The sequence below is a fragment of the Triticum urartu genome, chromosome 6 (assembly GCF_003073215.2).
Source record: "Triticum urartu cultivar G1812 chromosome 6, Tu2.1, whole genome shotgun sequence".
NCBI lineage: Eukaryota > Viridiplantae > Streptophyta > Magnoliopsida > Poales > Poaceae > Triticum > Triticum urartu.
Window position 1 is genome coordinate 529968368 of NC_053027.1, and position 7519 is coordinate 529975886.

The following is a 7519-nucleotide window of genomic DNA, read 5'->3' on the forward strand; positions in this document are numbered from 1 at the left end:
GAAGCGTTATAACAAAGCGGTTGATGTAGTCATACGTCTTCATGGCCCGACCGATCAAGCACCGAAACTATGACACCTCTGAGTTCTTGCACACGTTCAGCTCGATGACGATCCCCGGACTCCGATCCAGCAAAGTGTCGGGGAAGAGTTCCGTCAGCACGACAGCATGGTGACGATCCTGATGTTCTACCTTCGTAGGGCTTCGCCTAAGCACCGCTACGATATGACCGAGGTGGAATATGGTGGAAGGGGGCACCGCACACGGCTAAGGAACGATCACGAAGATCAACTTGTGTGTCATGGGGTGCCCCCTCGCCCCCGTATATAAAGGAGGGAGGGGGAGGTGCGGCCGGCCCCCTTGGGGTGCGCATGGAGGAGTCCTACTCCCATCGGGAGTAGGACTCCCCCCTCTTGCCTTGTTGGAGAAGGAAAGGGGAAGGGGGAAAGAAGAAAGGGGGGCGCCGCCCCCCCTTCCTTGTCCTGTTCGGACTAGGGGGGGACGGGGCGCGCGGCCAGCCCTGGCCAGCCCTCCTCTTCTCCCTTAGGGTCCATGTAGGCCCATTAATCCCCGGGGGGGGTCCGGTAACCCCCCGGTACTCCGGTAAAATCCCAATTTCACCCGGAACGAATCTAATATCCAAATATAGGCTTCCAATATATCAATCTTTATGTCTCGACCATTTCGAGACTCCTCGTCATGTCCATGATAACGTCCGGGACTACGATCAACCTTCGGTACATCAAAATATATAAACTCATATTGAAACTGTCATCGTAACGTTAAGCGTACGGACCCTACGGGTTCGAGAACAATGTAGACATGACCTAGACATGTCTCCGGTCAATAACCAATAGCAGAACCTGGATGCTCATATTGGCTCCCACATATTCTACGAAGATCTTTATCGGTCAGACCGCATAACAACATACGTTGTTCCCTTTGTCATCGGTATGTTACTTGCCCAAGATTCGATCGTCGGTATCTGAATACCTAGTTCAATCTTGTTACCGACAAGTCTCTTTACTCGTTCCGTAATACATCATCCCGCAACTAACTCATTAGTTGCAATGCTTGCAAGGCTTAAGTGATGTGCATTACCGAGAGGGCCCAGAGATACCTCTCCGACAATCGGAGTGACAAATCCTAATCTCGAAATACGCCAACCCAACAAGTACCTTTGGAGACACCTGTAGAGCACCTTTATAATCACCCAGTTACGTTGTGACGTTTGGTAGCACACAAAGTGTTCCTCCGGTAAACGGGAGTTGCATAATCTCATAGTCATAGGAACATATATAAGTCATGAAGAAAGCAATAGCAACATACTAAACGATCAAGTGCTAAGCTAACGAAATGGGTCAAGTAAATCACATCATTCTCCTAATGATGTGATCTCGTTAATCAAATGACAACTCATGTCTATGGCTAGGAAACATAACCATCTTTGATCAACGAGCTAGTCAAGTAGAGGCATACTAGTGACACTCTGTCTGTCTATGTATTCACACATGTATTATGTTTCCGGTTAATACAATTCTAGCATGAATAATAAACATTTATCATGAAATAAGAAAATAAATAATAACTTTATTATTGCCTCTAGGGCATATTTCCTTCAACCAGAGCACGGCCGGAGTGGGTGAGCTGTTCAGGGCGATGCGGGACACAGGCGGAGGCCGCAACGGTGGAGGTGGTGGTGGTGTCGTGCGGGCAGAGCAGTGGTCGGGGTCACGGCGGCGCGTGGCCACAGCTAACGGCGTGCGAGGGCGGAGGGAAGAGGGGAAGGAGCGGTGCTCACGGCGGGGTCGTAGGGTCTGGGGCAGTGGGGCACGGGGAGGAGACGAAGACGACGGCGACACAGTGATGAGGTGCAGGCCGGCGAGCAGGAGGAGGCAGGCCAGCGAGGTGGCGCGAGCTTCGGGCGGCGGCGTCCTGGCGCGGGTCGGCGGTTGGCGCTGCGAGCCCCGAACCGATCTGGATCGGGGGAGGGGGAGGGGGGGGGGGGGGGGGGGGGGGGGGGGGGTGGGGGTGGGGGTGGGGGGGGGGTGGGGGGTTAAGTGGAGTTGGGGCCGGCCGGCTGGGCCTGTGGCCTGCTGGGCTGAAGCCCGGGTTTTTTTCTTTTTTCTTTTGTTTTCTGTTTTTTGTGTTTTCTTTTCCTTACTTATTTTCTTTTATGTTTTAATTCATTTCAAAACAAACTAGTTTTAAATACAAGAATTGCATCTAAAAATCCTATTATAATTTAGGCTACTCTCACCTTTAGTTTGATAGGTAAATAAGTTAGTCTGCATTTGTTTAATATTGTAAAATCATTTAAATATTTGTTTTAGCCACTGTTTTATTTACTAGAGTGCATTTAAACATTTTATTTAAATATGGGTTCTTCACCATAACTACCTATGCAACATTTGTCACAACCTGAACATTTTAGTTTTAATATTTGAAAACTTTTGTTGTTTGCCTTGATTTTGAATTTGAATTTGAATCGGTTCCTAATCAACGCAAGTTTAACAATAGTAACCGAGGTGATAAGGCATCATTACGAGGGGGGTTTCTGTAGCTTAATTACCCGGACATCACAACTTGCCTGCCTGCGGCCCATGGCGTCGCTGTGCTAGCAGGCCTGTACGGCCCATCTTCACCAACAAGGCATTCAAGACCCTCGCGAGGCGGACGACGCAAGACCTCCTCAGGAGCGGCCTAACCAGGCAAGCTCGCAAGGGGCGGAGAGATCAAGGCAAGGCAAACCTTACGAGATTCTCGAGACGTGAGCCATGATGATCAAGACCAGGCGGGCGCCAGTGCGCGCAGTGTCCTTGTTTCCTCTTTGGCTCTAAAGGAGGCAATCGCATGCGCAGAGTACCGAGGCATCAAGCAAAGGTTTCCATAATGGTGCAACGAGACCAAGACCAGCAGGATGGCAAGACGGAGGTCACCATGCAGCCCAACACGGTGTCACCACCAGAGCATTTTCCAGGCGAATGATACGTCCATTTTGCATCATGCTTCTATATCGATATTTATTGCATAATGTTCTGTTAGTACACGTTATGTTACAAGGTTTACATAAGGATGGAGAATGCCGGCAGCTAGAATTCTGGGCTGGAAAAGGAGCAATATTAGAGACATATTCTGCAAAACTCCAAAATTCCTGAAACTCCACAAAAGTCATTTTTGGAAATAATAATAATTATTGAGCGGAAGAAGTACACCAGAGGGGGACCCACCAGGCCACGAGGGTGGGGGGCGTGCCCCCCTGCCTCGTGGGCTCCCTGTTGGCTCTCCGATGGCCATCTTCTGCTATATGAGGTCTTTCGTCGAGGAAAAAATCATAAGCAACCTTTCGGGACGAAACTCCGCCGCCACGAGGCGGAACCTTGGCGGAACCAATCTAGGGCTCCGGCAGAGCTGTTCTGTCGAGGACACTTCCCTCCGGGGGGGGGGAATCATCGCCATCGTCATCACCAACGCTCCTCTCATCGGGAGAGGGCAATCTCCATCAACATCTTCACCAGCACCATCTCGTCTCAAAACCCTAGTTCATCTCTTCTATCCAATTCTTGTCTCCAAGTCCGGGATTGGTACTAGTAGGTTGCTAGAAGCGTTGATTACTCCTTGTAGTTGATGCTAGTTGGTTTATTTGGTGTAAGATCATATGTTCAGATACTTTATGCATATTAATACCCCTCTGATTATGAACATGAATATGCTTTGTGAGTAGTTACGTTTGTTCCTGAGGACATAGGAGAAGTCTTGCTATTAATAGTCATGTGAATTTGGTATTCGTTCGATATTTTGATGAGATGTATGTTGTCTAGCCTCTAGTGGTGTTATGTGAACGTCGACTACATAACACTTCACTATTATTTGGGCCTAGACGAAGGCATTGGGAAGTAATAAGTAGATGATGGGTTGCTAGAGTGACAGAAGCTTAAACCCTAGTTTATGCGTTGCTTCGTAAGGGGCTGATTTGGATCCACATGTTTCATGCTATGGTTAGGTTTAACTTAATACTTTTGTTGTAGTTGCAGATGCTTGCAATAGAGGTTAATCATAAGTGGAATGCTTGTTCAAGTAAGAAAAGCACCCAAGCACCGGTCCACCCACATATCAAATTATCAAAGTACCGAACGCGAATCATATGAACGTGATGAAAACTAGCTTGACGATATTCCCATGTGTCCTCGGGAGTGCTTTTCCTGATATAAGAGTTTTTTCAGGCTTGTCCTTTGCTACAAAAAGGATTGGTCCACCTTGCTGCACTTTATTTACTTTTGTTACTTGTTGCTCGTCACAAATTATCCTATCACAAAACTATCTGTTACCACTTATTTCAGTACTTGCAGAGAATACCTTGCTAAAAACCGCTTATCATTTCCTTCTGCTCCTCGTTGGGTTCGACACTCTTACTTATCGAAAGGACTATGATAGGTCATCAATACTCTTTTCTGGCGCCGTTGCCGGGGAGTGAAGCGCCTTTGGTAGGTGGAATTTGGTAAGGAAAATTTTATATACTGTGCTGAAATTTACTGTCACTTGTTACTATGGAAAATAATCCTGTGAGGGGCTTGTTCGGGGTATCTTCACCCCGACCAGTAGAGCAAAGAGTTGCTCCTCAACCTACTAAACCTACTGAAAATGAAAATGGTCCCTTTGAAGTTCCTTCGGGTATGTTAGAAAAACTGCTAGCTAATACTTTTACAGGAGATGGAACAAAACCTCCTGATGAGCACTTAATATTTGTGGATTATTTAAGCTTGCAGGTATACCCGATGATGTTGTTAAGAAGAAGGTCTTCCCTTTATCTTTGAAGGGAGATGCATCGACATGGTATAGGCTATGTGATGACACGGGATCATGGAACTATAAAAGAATAAATTGGAATTCCATCAGAAGTATTATCCTATGCATCTTGTTCATCGTGATCGCAATTATATATATAATTTTTAGCCTCGCGAAGGAGAAAGCATCAATCAAGCTTGGGGGATTCTTAAATCAATGTTATATTCATGCCCGAATCATGAGCTCCCAAGAGAAATAATTCTTCAAAGCTTTTATGCTCGGCTTTCTCATAATAATCAAACCATGCTCGATACTTCTGGTGCTGGCTCTTTTATGATGAAGACTATTGAATTCAAATGGAATTTATTGGATAGAATTAAACGTAACTTTGAAGATTGGGATCTCGATGAAGGTAAGGAGTCAGGTATGACACCTAAGTTTGATTGTGTTAAGTCTTTTATGGATACCGATGTTTTCCATAAATTTAGCACTAAATATGGACTTGACTCTGAGATAGTAGCTTCTTTCTGTGAATCTTTGGCTGCTTATGTTGATCTCCCCAAGGAGAAGTGGTTTAAATATCATCTCCCATAGAAGTAAAAGTAGCTGCACCTACTAAACTTGAAGAAAAGACTGTCACTTATAATGATCCTATTGTTCCTGCTTCTTATGTTGAGAAACCACCTTTCCCTGTTAGGATAAAGGATCATGCTAAAGCTTCAACTGTGGTCCGTAAAAGCAATATTAGAACTTATACACCTCCTGAGCAAATTAAAGTTGAACCTAATATTGCTATTGTTAAAGATCTCTTAGCTGATAATATTGACGGGCATGTTATTCATTTCTACGGTGAAACTGCTAGAATTGCCAAACCTTGTGCTAAAGATAAACATAGACCTGTGGTAGGCGTGCCTGTTATTTCTGTTAAAATAGGAGATCACAGTTATCATGGCTTATGTGATATGGGTGCTAGTGCTAGTGTTATATCGCATACTTTATACGAAGAAATTAAGCATGAAATTGCACCTGCTGAGTTAGAAGGTTGATGTTACAATTAAACTCGCCAATAGAGATACTATTTCAGCAATGGGAATTGTTAGAGATGTTGAAGTCTTGTGTGGGAAAACTAAATATCCTGCTGATTTCCTTGTTCTTGGTTCCCCACAAGATTGCGTTTGTCCCATTATTTTTGGTAGACCCTTCTTGAACACTGTTAATGCTAGGATAGACTGTGAAAAGAATGTTGTTACCATTGGTTTGGGTGATATGTCTCATGAGTTTAATTTCTCTAAATTTAGTAGACAACACCGTGAAGAAGAATTGCCTAGTAAGGATGTAATTATTGGTTTTGCTTCTATTTCTGTACCTCCTAGTGATCCTTTAGAACAATATTTGCGAGACCATGAAAATGATATGTTTATGAATGAAAGAAGGGAAATAGATGAGGTATTCTTTAAGCAGGAACCCATTCTGAAACACAATTTGCCTGTTCAAATCCTAGGGGATCCTCCTCCACCCAAGGGTGATCCCGTGTTTGAGCTTAAACCGTTGCCTGATAATCTTAAATATGCTTATCTTGATGAAAAGAAGATATATCCTGTTATTATTAGTGCTAATCTTTCTGAGAATGAAGAAGAGAGATTATAGAAAACTCTGGAGAAGCACCGTGCTGCTATTGGATATACTCTTGATGATCTTAAGGGCATTAGTCCCACTCTATGTCAACATAAAATAAATTTGGAAGAAGATGCCGAACCAGTTCGTGATCATCAACGACGTTTGAATCCTAAAATGAAGGAAGTGGTAAGAAAATAAATACTAAAGCTTCTGGAGGCAGGTATAATTTATCCCGTTGCTGATAGTCAGTGGGTAAGTCCTGTCCATTGTGTCCCTAAGAAGGGAGGTATTACTGTTGTCCCTAATGATAAAGATGAATTGATTCCACAAAGAATTATTACAGGTTATAGGATGGTAATTGATTTCTGCAAATTAAATAAGGCTACTAAGAAAGATCATTACCCCTTACCTTTTATCGATCAAATGCTAGAAAGATTATGCAAACATACACACTACTGCTTTCTAGATGGTTATTCCTGTTTCTCTCAAATACCTGTGTCAGCCAAGGATCAATCAAAGACTACTTTTACATGCCCTTTTGGTACTTTTGCTTACAGACTGTCGGGGGACTAATCCACGAGCACCTATGGGACCGGCGGACCGAGTCCCTTTCGGTTCGGCGGGGGCGAGGGTCGCACGAAGAGCGGATCGAGGCGAAGCACATGAGCAGTTTACCCAGGTTCGGGCCGCACGGATGCGTAAAACCCTACTCCTGCTTTGTGGTTTGTATTGAGTTCTTGCTCGGGAGCGCGGAGTGCTACAGTACACCCCAGCAGCTAACGAGACCGAGCGTGAGTGTTCTCTTCCCCCTCTCTACGTTGCGCATGGGCCTCGTTTTATATGCTCAAGGGGTCTCTGACAGGTGGCAACGTAGACAAGGGTAAAAATGGAAAGGTGTTGCGGTTGGTACAACTACCTGCTACAGTGTATCATACCTAACCCTGACGGCAGGGGACAAGGGCATTAAATGCCCGTCTGCGTCGCCTAAATAGTGCAAAAGGGATCGTCAGGGACGCCACCGCTCGCCATGATGGCAATCTTGTCAGCGCCGCTTGCCACCACTCACCGCTGGCTGCACAGCCTCCCGCCACGTATGCTTGGAAGGGTCCCAGAGCGACA